Raw genomic sequence first — 12,466 nt, 5'->3', positions numbered from 1 at the left:
TTGCATGGGAACCTGCATTTACCCCCCCCCCCCCCAGATGATGTGTCACATATTACAGTCCCATGTGCAAGAGTTCCAAGGAGTAAAGGAGATGGACTTCTCTGCCCTTAGTAAGAAGAATGGGAAGGAAAAGAAAAATGCAAAGAATACAAAGCCGGCAATTATCTATAACTTTCTGTTTGTAGATTGCCATTACTAAACATTTCTAAAGGTGCCTTTGTTGTCATTTTTAAGATAAGAGTGAAGCAAGCATTGCGAGGTAAATCCATTTGACAATGTCCCATGTACATCACATCTGTGTAGAAATAGCATGTGTTTGTGAATCATGAAAAAAAAAAACACATTTGTAAAGTTTGCACATAAATTTATAAGATAAAAAGAGATGTTCTAAAGAACAGCCCATCAAGACATTATCCTATGAATCCAAACCAACAAAACACAAACAGCAACACTTCAGTTGTACGTTAAGTCCTTGCCACACACACACACACAAGTCGCCCTCTTCACAGTGGGAATGTTAATAACAATACAAAGCGTTTTTCTTCAAATGCGCCAAAGGATGACGTGTTGTATCATTTTCATTTTGGAAACATTTGGATGGTTTCTGCTGCTCCCAACAGCTTCAGAGTCACAACTGTGGAGACATGTAACATGACAAAAAGAGGATTTGACACTCCACGAGATCAGAACTGAGTCAATGTTAATAAATTAAGGGGGTTGTTTCTGAAAACAATACTTTAAACTGCTAAATGATTTCATTTTTTTTCTTTTTCCTTTTTTACAAATGAAGCTATAGAAATACAGTATATACAGAGTACTAACAGTACACATACACTAAAAAGCCGCTATGTTTTGTCTGTACTGCACAGAATGCCTTTATCTCGACTCCACACCAAGGTATAAAATTTCCGGACTATGTCAAATAGCAGCCGCTGTGCAGAAAAAAGTGATGAGCAAATGCTTTATTGAAGTTAGTAAACATACACACTGAATCACAATGTGATTGAGATTCTTCAAAACTTTTTAAAAAAGGAGGGGGGACACACTTCACATCGGTTCTATAATTCTTCTTCAGATATAAGTGCCAGCACATGAGCTCTAAGCTACTGCCATTTTGGACTCTTGGCTACATCTGTACAAGTGCACATAATAATAATAATGTGACTTCTACCCTGTTATATCCTCGTACCAGTGACTGAGGACTGAATTGCACATTTTTCTTCATCCAGACAGGAGTCAACAAACACGAAATACAGAATAGCAGGAAAAAAAGGTAGGTGTGGTTCAATTGAAAGGGGTCTGTGGAAAAAAAAAAACATTCCTTGTACTTGGCCCCTATTCCGTTACTGGTATGCCCATACTATTTTAATTATAGGAAAAGGGCTGCTAGTATGTGGAGAGATTGTCTCACTGGCTTCCTGGATCAGTGAAATCTAGAGAGGGTGAAATTTCATCCCATATCTCTGATGACGCTCAGCAAATATCTCCTCCCTCCTCCGTCAGATTGCGTTACCCCCTCAGGGAATTCTGGTCTTTAGTTCAACACGTTCGCTCTGTTCCCAATTGGGGTGCAGTTTAGAGGGAGTTTTAAAGGAAATTTGAGCAGAATAAACATTTACAGATCTTCTTTGCCATCCAGCCTGTACAAGAAACCACAATATGATCTATTCATGCTGCCTTCTACTGCACTCTTTTGAAGGATTATAATCTAACACTGAAAATATGGCATTACACATAAAGGTGGCCTTTGTTAAAATAAAAAAGTACACTATTAGGCATTAAAACTTGGGTTTTAAATCATTTCAATTTAAAAAAAAAAAGTGCATCGTGGGTAACAGAGAGATGACTTTGAAGCGTTGCTACTCCAGTACAAAACCTTTACCCTTTGAACAGTTCCAAACCTTACATAGCAAAGTACAATTCTCATTGTAGCAGCAAAACAATAACAGTCTCTTAAAGACAATGAAAATGCAGGAGTCCAAATAATTCCAGTCGTATGCTTCCAAACCCTACAGACATAGACGAGATAATCAATTGGTCCACTGTTTTTGTTTTTTTTCTCTCAGTGAGAAACTGTAGCTGTAGGGAAAAGTTAAATGAAGAGGAATGCTCAGCATCCTATAAGTCGTGGATGGCATGCCTTTTCTTGCATGACGGCACAATGGGTAGAGACAGCAGGAATTTTGTGATCAGCAAAGGCAGTGGCAGGCAGACATAAATAGGGAGAGGACCAGCTGGTGTCATTTAGTAAACGGACAGATTGCGCTGCTCCCATTTCCATGCAAGGTACCCTGTTAACCAGCATCCTATGCAAAAAAAAGAACAATATTAGTACTGGTAAAAGAAAAAAAAATGCTCAGATTGTCTTAAACAGCACAGTATATAATAAAAATTAAATCAGAATGTTGATGGTCAATTCACTGAACCTGAAATGTAAAGTAGAACTGAAGCCAACATCTTTTTTCTTTTTAGTTTTGGATAGAGGAATGGAGGGTTTTAACCCCTGTCAGCCTTTTTTTGCTATCTGTGTCCCAGTGGAGAGGTAGCCACAACAGGAAGTGAGAGGAAATCCATCCAAAGAGAGAAATCCCAGCAGGACACTAGTCACAAGAACTAGTGTGCCCATTCAAAGTTTTTCTATCTATTCCTGTCAGAAGCATCCTTGTTTTTTTTGCCACCTGAGGCGTGGGAGAGTGGCGTCCTGTTGAGCTCCTAGCAAACAGTGACGTCACTGGTTGCCAGGAGCTTGGCGGGATGCCAGCAAGAGCATCCCAGATTGCTAAGAGCCGGGCAGGGAGATGTCTATGGCTCTTACACATCTCCCTGCCCTGCACTCAGTAACCTGGGATGCTCTGGCGGGAAAGGGGGTGCGAACATTGTTCAGCAGAGCAGCCATGGCCACCTGCACGGCCCTGTTCTGACAACAACCCAAAATTTTTGATTTTCTTTCACTTTCACTCTCGGTGATAACTGGCACCTGGACAAATAGAGAAGGCGAATCTCCCTAACAGGGACACAGGCAGCAATGCAAACCTGACAGGTGTTCTAATCCCTCTTCACTCTATCCAAAACTTAGTTGCACTTCAATCTACTGAAAAGTTTCTAATACTTCTTATGGATTCTATTGGTGAAAATCTGCACTTGAGTCTCTGGGTATGCACCCCATGCCGTGGCCATTAGGAGTTCCACTGCCTCTGTCAGATTTCGAATTATCTTTTTAGAGTGAAGAATGCAGTAGTAGGTGGTGGAACAGAGTCAGATCTTGCTTTCTGAGTATATCAGTCATACAAGTGACTTGGAGCTGATACAGTCCTCTAGGCTCCACTTATAACTAAATATACATTTTGGTGGACTGACCACAAAAAATGAAAAATATAATGAAGTATAAAAAAAAGTATGTATAGTAAACTCCCCATTGTCCGGCACCCAAGCAACCGGCAAAATAAATCGAGGACATAAAATGTCCTTGATTTTTTTGCAGTTGTTTGATAGACATGGGGATGTTGTCATCATTATACATATATGCTTCACTTATAGTAATTAAAGTGGACATTTGTTTGTTTTAAATACTTAGTCGAGAGCAAAGTAAAGAAAAAAACTTTAGGAAGTGAACAGCCTTTACTTTGTTAAATTAACCTCTGAGGAGCAAAGAAAATAAGTATTTATTTCCTATGCTCTTCAGCTTCCTCTGGTGGCCATACATCAGTATTACAAAATTACATTCAAAAATACATTTGAATTATTAAGTAAAATATACAAGAACGTTAATTTTATGCATCCATTCCCATAGAACAAACATTTGCAGAGATTATTAGAGCCATTGACCCTGTGATAATAGACCCCATCGAGTGTGTGTGTAACGTTGAACACTAATTAACAGAATAAAACCGAACGTTTTATACTTGGTCTTAAAGGATAGGTTGTCATTCAGGTACCTTTGCCATTTTTATGTTGTCATTATACATATATGCTTCACTTATTTGTTCATAACATTACAACTATAAAAAAGGAAATGTTGAGGAAACAGCCTTGTAGTTCGTAATAAATAAGCCACATACAGACACTATTGCATAATGACTACATCTGCCTGACTTTAACAACCATATGTTTCCAAGATAGCAACTACTTGTTTAAAGGGAATCCTGCAGTAAAACAGTCTGTTCTATGAAATACATTTTGTTAAATGGGACTGAAGGTTTGTTTTTACTTTGGTTGGCACTTTGAAAAAAGACCAGACACAATCTGTTGCCACATATATATCTTAAAGCTGAATATAAACACAGTAATTTGGTGGATTCACAGAAAATGGTTCCCAATTCCCGCTGACCACAAACATCAATGAATGTATAAAGTGGATTTTATTGTTCTGGTTACTAGCAGGATAAATCAGCAGTAATGTGTAACTTAAAGATACCGTATGTCAAAGTTCCAAAACAAGCAATGAATACAGAGATGCTACTCATTCAAAAGGTTTGCAATGTAGTAAGTACACATGATCTGTTTTCCTTTGCCTGCTTCTTTAAAAATATTGTAATTGGACAAGCTTACACTATAGGGCAGCATTTTCCCTAGATCCATCTCTAATATGGCAATGGCCATATTTCTATACTGTATTTTCTTGTCCTCATGTTTGACTTCAAGACATTGAAATGTATTTTGAGAACGGGACTAACAGAGACTAGCTTTTGAAGATGATGGACTACAATGAATATATTCATCATAGGATTCTATGGCTCCGCTAAGTTTTGAAATAAAATGCATTACAGGGAGGAGCTTGGAAGGGTGAGATTAGCCCAATAAGGTTATTCAGCATATAGAGTGGAACAGTGTGAAGTATATAATGACCAGTTTAGTGTTGTGCTGCATGCAGAGTGGTTTTCATTATATTGAACCTGTTGTTCATTTGCATTAATTCTTATGTCATACATGGTCCACTGGAGACATTAGAGTCTGGTGGGCCAAACTTTTGACTTGGTTGTGTCAAAGTTGCAATTTGAGATCATGCATTATCTTGTCCAATCATTTGGTGGGCCAATATTTAGTCTTAGTGGTTTGAATAGCAATGGCTACACTATACCTTTAATGACCTGATGACCATTGACCAATTTGTGTCCAATATATGTCTAGTAATGGCTGCACTATGAGATGCATACTCCTGCCCAGTGACATATGTATTGTTTATGCTTGTCTACTGTCATATACTGCTTGTCTAGTGATGGACACATTTTAACATCAAGCGTGATTCTGCAGTTTTCTGGTGGGCTAGTCCAGTGTCTAAGTTTTGTACAATACTAGTCAAGTGATGGTTACACTATGAGAGCATGAATTATGTTGCCTCGTGATGTGGTGGGCCAATCTATTGTCCCAAATGTGTATAATATGTGTGCAGTGATAGCTGCACTATAGGGTCAAACATTATAATACTGAAAAATACAGGTTTCAGTTGAGCTCATGAGTGGTGAAGCAACAGGGTTATCCACCCTACTGATATACTACCAAGCCTCACAGTGCCCTCAGTTGCAGTCAGTTAAGACTGGGCTTTGCCATACCTCTGGTACCTTCAATAGGAGGTGCTAAAATGTGTGAGGTTTATGTACAACTTGCCTGCCCTAGCATGGTAAGGTAAGTTGTCCACCACCTGACCATGTTGAACTGGTAAAGTGATCCCCTTGGCCATTCAGTAAATGCACAATTTTAGTTAACAACATACACAGTCTGTATAAAATATTTACATATTACAATATTTATTTGTTTTCGAATAAATTGTATAATTATTTGTATCTAAAGCCAATGCTTTTTCTAAATTTGGAGAAAGGTTAGACTCCCTATCTTTATTGGTGTTTGTGTCTCTGCTTCTACCTCTATGTGTAATGATGACCATTTCCATGTAGGCAGAAAGGAAAGATCCAAAATTCTGAAGTGTCATCAGAAAAGGAATATAGAGGAAAAACTTTCAATGGGGACACTTTTTCTGGTGACAACTGTCTAAGAAGGAATTTCCCTTTTTTGGAGAGATTTATACTTCCTGTTGTGTGTAGGGGACAAAAATTGACCCAAATGGCAAAAAAATTACAGGAGTTTTAAGCATTACCTACTCTATCCAACATTTAAAAAACATTTTGGCTTAACTTTAACCAAAGGTACTTTTTTCTAACCGAAAGATGTTTTTTTTTAACCAGAGAAAGAACCAAAGTATACAATATATACCAATTGTTTGCCACTCTATAACTAAACACAATATGTTTTTTTAAAGCGATACATATATTGCTACATTTCCAAAAACAAGAGAGTTTAAAGTGTCAGAACATGACAAGTGCATAATCTTGACAATATAGTGAGGTAACCATTACTCGGAAGTCACCATTGAAAACACTTAAGTTCCTCTTCCTCAGTGATCAGCAAAAACATTGTTTTGCAAGCCATACAGATCAAAATAAAATTTGCATCTGCTATAGCAAATTAGTTTGTAATAATTTAGAATGATTATTATTCTGGAACAAAAGTAATCTTACTGGCACTGCATAGCTTCTTTAAATAGATGTTAATTAAGCTTAATTGCTTCATTATCTGTATAGTTGGCGAGTAGAATGCGATGATGCTGTAATGTATGAATGCCGCTATTTCTGAAACAAACTGGCAATGTTAAGCACAAGATTACAGAGAATAGTCTACAAAACATGGAAATTATCTGTCAAAATCCCTATTCATATGCTAAAGAAACAAATCTATCTTCTTTAGTCATCTAGCTACAGCATAAGTGCTTAACACAATAAACTGTTGCAATATTTCTATGTCATAAATGTCCAATGTCATTCTCATAACCTTCATCCACTCGGTGGCGATGCGGCACTATTTATTTTCAATGGATCTCCAATGTGGCCCTTTAGAGCAGAGATGACATGTGTATGAGTCTTAAGGCTGAACATTTGCATATTTTCAGCATCTGCAGAGCCAGGAGACCAAAAGGTTTAATTCTTAAATATTCTTGGACAGTCTAACAGCTACTAATCAGATCAATTACAATTTACTTAGGATGAAAAACAGTCTATTAAGTTCAACCAAGCAAACAAAAACCCAAAAAAACAAAACACTTGATTAAAAACTCTATCAACAAAATGTATCTTACCTGTGTATCTGTTGTAGATTCTCAAATCATCTCTGAATTCATGCTGACACTGCCCTTCCTTCTGGAGTGTGGCTACATTTGTTCCCCATGGTCCCTGTGTGTGTTCCTCATGGTCCATGTGTAAAGTAGCCACCACTCCAAGCTCGCTCCTGTGATGGACTAAAATCTCAATACAAACTAGTAAACTAAACGTGAGACTGTAGTCCATCACAGGAGTCAGCTTGGGGTGGTGGATACATTACAGAACACACAGGGACCATGGAGAACAAAAGTAGCCACACTGCAGAAGGAAGGACAGTGTCAGCACCAATTCAGAGATGATTTCAGGATCTACAGCTGAGTGATACACAAATAAGATACATTTATGTTAATAGTTAAGGTGCTTGAATGCATTTTTAAAATTTAACTCCTGAGTTTAGTGTCAACTCAATCCTGCAAAGAAAATCACCTTTCTGATGCATTCCTCAGATGCTGTAATTTTCCAAAACTGTCAAAAAAACATTAAAAAGTCTCTACTTTGCAGTATGACAACCTGGAGGTCGCTGTACACAGCTGGTGTACAGACTAACCCTAGTAGTATGATTGGCAGGCTCTTTTATCAGACATGTGAACTGAGAATTTACATTTTCAATATCCCTTACAAAAGGAGAATCAATGTAGGTGAAATATTTTCTAAGTTTCTCCAAGTTTACTTCATTACAAAACTAAGACCATACCAGATTGGTATAACAAAAAGACAGACTTTTATTCAGAAATCAGTTTTGACAAAAGACATGGTGAACCAAACAGCAATTTCTTCAAAACAGAGAAATCTACAGAAGTATTTACTAAAATCCTCAAAAGGTGTGAAGTTTACCTAGAGGGGTATTTTTTTTCTCAACAATACTAAGGTTGCTGCTTTATCTGTAACCGATATATGAAACCTAAGAATTAAATCCTGTTTTGTAGGTGTTGAATAACAGTTATGTCACTAACCCGTATATAATTACATACAGACAAACCCTGTTTGGTCTCCTAGACATCAACTATCTGTCAAGATCCCCAAACATGCCATCTTCCATTCCAAAACTTTCCTTTCCAGTTCCATCTTAATATAGTAGCACGAGTTATATTTTCTTGATGCTCTGTTTCCCTTTAACTTATTTATTCTACTTTTTCATTTATAGGTGAATCTTGGAGATTTTTCAAGTCATGGATTGCTGGCTTTCCGCCAACATACAACAGTAATCAGTAAAGTACAAAATATATTATTTGCTAAATATAAATTAACTGTGTCTGTTGCAGAGTTAATCACATATTACAATCATTTTATTACATGCTTAGCTAATGATGAAATGCAATTAAGTTAAGCTATTAAAATAGCATTTAAAAAATATATATTTGAGATGAAATTTCTAGGAAAGTTGAGAGGAAAACCTAATGGTAAAAACTGCCTTTATTGGATTAATATGTGAACATGTCTTGGGGACAGTTAATATACTCTACTGGCATACTGGGTAAACCAGTTATAAGACTTCAAATCTAGCATCTGTTGTGTGTTACTGAATCGTTCACTTTAATTGCATCAAAGTCATAAATAACTGGAGTCCAGATGGTCTACAACTTCCTCAAAATGAGACCATGTAAAATCGATGTTACTTAAGAGTACTTCGATATAGAAGTTATGTTATTAAACCTAAGGGATGAATGAATCATGATCTACATAAATGTTAGATAAATTCCAGAAGGCAGGTAGTCAGGGCAACAACAAAACTGCAGCTGGATGTTAGCAGTGTTGAGCCTTTTCTAATGCCATTGTCCAAAGCCTATGTTATCTTAAAAGCACCTGCTGGCTCCTAGATTGGTTGGACTGGTTCTTTCATTGCACACTAATTTGTCCTCTCTTGTTCTACGTGGATAGTCAACTCTTTGAACAGTATGACATGTCATAACATGTATGTGGCTTTCAGCTTCCTAAATAGTCTTTATTAAATGCTTTTCAGCCCAACACCTACTCATAGATTACCTACTACATGAAACACTTCACCCAAACATGAACATAAACACAGTCTACCCAGTTCATATCTCACTTACAAAGGGGGACTGTTCAGAGATTTTAGACGTCATTTCATATTACAGCCACAGGATTTGTAAAGTCTGAGCCCCCACCTACAATCAGTCTTACTGAGTCTTACAGTCGTGTTTAGTTGATTAACTAAACAAGAATAGGCTTCTTTGCAAGTGGATTTTCCCCTTAGCTTAGCAAATGAGGTGAAGCTTTGCTGACTTCCATCATCCAATCAAGTGCAAGCAAAAATACTGTTTTTTATTTTCCTTGCATGTGATTAGCTGTTCTTTGCAAAGTAATATTTCTCCACATTCACTATGCTAAGTGAAAATTCCCTTCCAAAGTGAATGGCCTACTTGTCTTTAGTAAATCAACCCCTTGATGTTCAGGAAGATCTTGGCATTAATACTTATTCAATTTGATGGGTTTCTATGCCAACATCCCCCTTACAAATAGTCTCCACAATGCTGATTTTAGAAAGACATTGCACAGCTCTCCTCTCTTATGAATGAACTGAGGGTAATCCAATACTAAACAGCTCATTCTATCTGCCAATAACTGGAAACCATTTAAATATTTCTTGAAGCACCTTTTTCAACATCATTTATCACATGAGTTTTTTAAGTACAATTTTGCATCATGTTCTTCATTCACATAAATCTTGCAGCAGCAGTGACTGGATATACAGAAAGCACTTGACAGAAGTAGCCCACCATTAAGATGAAATGTGAATGAACATGGCAGACAACAGTATATAGGTCATATGTTGTATATATGAAAAAACACCAATAACCATCATGTAGGCTTAACTGAAATCTTCAACACATTTTATGTGGGGGCTGTAAGTGGTTAAACATGAAGTATAATAGATGATGCTTTCTACAGCAAATGTAATTATATGTCATGTGGGGGTCATTATATGTAATTGATATGGAGAGTCACAACTTTCACCAATTGCCATTCTATAAATATAACCAAACCCATTAATTGGTTAGTCATGGAACTAAAATAGACTTTCATTAGGGGAACTCATAAATGGGGATACAATGTATGAAAACTGTGTATCATTACCTGATACGTAATATAGTAACATAGCAGACTGCAATTAAAATACATAAAGTATATCTAAAGCCAAAACTTTTTGTAGCTTTTGGATATAGCATGGATTGGTTAAAACCCTGTCAGTTTTGTTTTGCCAACGGTGTCCCATTGGGGAGATTTACCTACACCATCTGTCCTATAGACACAATATGTAGTGAGAGGAGATTTCTTCAAAGTAAAGGAAATCAGCTCTAAGACTGTTGTCATAGCAACAAGTAATCCCATTGGAATACTTCCCCTTTATTCCTGTTCTGGTGACAACTATATATTTTACATTTCCCCTCACTTTCAATGGCAGTAGCAATGTTTACTAGAAATAATACAGAGGGTGAATCCCCCTGGTGGAGTCACAGACAGCAATACATATTTCACAGGCTTCATAGCCTTTCCCTACTCTATCCAAAATTAAAGAAAACAAATTGCCTTTCATGCAAATGTGATAACTTCCGTCGACTTAAAATTAAAAAAGTAAATATGATTGAGCTTTTTAGAAGTTTTTTTTTTTTTTCATTTTTCTTCAACTACACATATAATCTCTTAATATGAAAATGTGCCTCTTTTAAAGTATAAAAATACCACAATGATATTTCAATCTTGGTTAATGTGCTGCTACAATACACTGTAACTTCCACACAGTACTAGTAACTTCCACACAGTACTAAAGAGTGTGTATTGGCCAAATGTTAGTGTTACTTTTTGGATGTAGTAGGGAAAGTTAGAACCCCTGATAAGTTTTAATTGCTGACTGTCTTTGCTGGGAGATTCACCTTCTATACTTGTCCTGGTAAACATTGTCACCCTATATATAGATTGTATAGGGTCCCGACAGTCCTCCATGCCACGTACCCCCGGGTCCCCTTTGTCTGCTGGCATTGCCAAGCTGCTCCGGGCACCATGCTGCATACCTTTTGGTCTTGTACGAAACTACGACCATTTTGGGATTGGGTCATTCAAACCTTGAAAGACTTGGTGATGGTAGATTTGACATGCAATCCAGCTGCATGTTTACTGCACCTATCGAACATCTCTGTTGCAAAGTACAAGAAGTCCCTGATTAAGCACCTTTTGAATGCTGCCCGCACTTGTATTCCTCTATTGTGGAAACAACTGCATCCTCCTAGACTCCGTTTGTGGTTCACCAAGGTTGACGAGATTTCTCAGATAGAGGATCTGACCTCTACTTTGACGAACGTTTCCGAGAGACAAGGAAAGTCTTGGCCATACATAAACTTTAACAAATGAGGCACACTGCATATGCCATGTAAAGTATATCTTCCTCCCTTCACACCTTCAACAGTGTTGAATAGTAAAATCAAAGTACAACAATTTTCAGTTTCATTTTGGTTTTGAAATTTCCATTTCGGTGCACCTCTAATTCAGAGCATAGTTCTTGATCACTTGAGAATTTTGATCTGAGATGCTGGGCTACAGAGAGGTCATAGCTGACAGAAATGCTAAATTTGCATTCCAATACCTGCAAAGGAAAATGTGATCCAATGTAGCATATTCAATCCTTGTACACTTCTTTAGGCCCATAAAATTAGTTTAATTACTTGAAACAAAGTAACTGTAATAAATTAGCCTTTTAGCTATAGGAAATGATTATATAGGTAAGGTCTAGGGGTGAAAAAAACATATCTTGGTTCATTTTCTCTGGTTTACATGCAGGTATATGTAATTTCCCTTACAGTAACGTTATTGCTTTCACATACTTCTGTGCGCTGGATTTTTAGAACATTTTTCCTAGTACAGCAGTGTGGGAATAATTTAGGAAGAAAAAGAGAAGCTGAGTTTGTTAGGAAAAAAAAAAATACCAGAAAAAAAACTTTTCATGCTTAGGTTAGGATAGATGCTGTAAGGGTAAAGGTATACTTCTACCAGATTTTTAATCACTGTTTGAAACCCCTATCGTTGAGAAGAGTTAAAGTGGACCTTTACCCCCTTTGACTAAAAATAACATCAGCATACAGCTCCGATCAAGTTGTTATTAGCCCAGGAAAGGAAATCTGACTCTATACAACAATTTCACTTTAGATTCAGAGTAAGGATGCACCAATATATATCGGCCGCCAAAACATATCGACCGTAAATGGCACTTTTGGATAAATAACGACAGTGCCATTTTCCTGTCGATACAGCGGCGCATCCCAGCTTTCTCTCCTCCCCGCTGGGCGCTGCTCTGTGTCCCAGCA

The 12,466-nt window shown here is 37.3% G+C and overlaps 1 protein-coding gene across 1 annotated transcript in view; it reads right to left on the bottom strand.

The window, feature by feature from the left end:
• Positions 1 to 1,071: 1,071 nt before the first annotated feature.
• Positions 1,072 to 12,466, bottom strand: part of SOBP (sine oculis binding protein homolog) — a 128,607-nt gene continuing 117,212 nt past the window's right edge. Inside the window, exon 7 of the mRNA XM_018553537.1 lies at positions 1,072 to 2,306. The gene's annotated coding sequence lies outside the window, so the exon portion shown is untranslated. The remainder of the gene's footprint in view (positions 2,307 to 12,466) is intronic.

Source organism: Nanorana parkeri, unplaced genomic scaffold, assembly GCF_000935625.1.
Source record: "Nanorana parkeri isolate BGI_ZX_2015 unplaced genomic scaffold, ASM93562v1 scaffold123, whole genome shotgun sequence".
Taxonomy (NCBI): domain Eukaryota; kingdom Metazoa; phylum Chordata; class Amphibia; order Anura; family Dicroglossidae; genus Nanorana; species Nanorana parkeri.
This window is presented reverse-complemented; position numbering and strand designations above follow the sequence as displayed.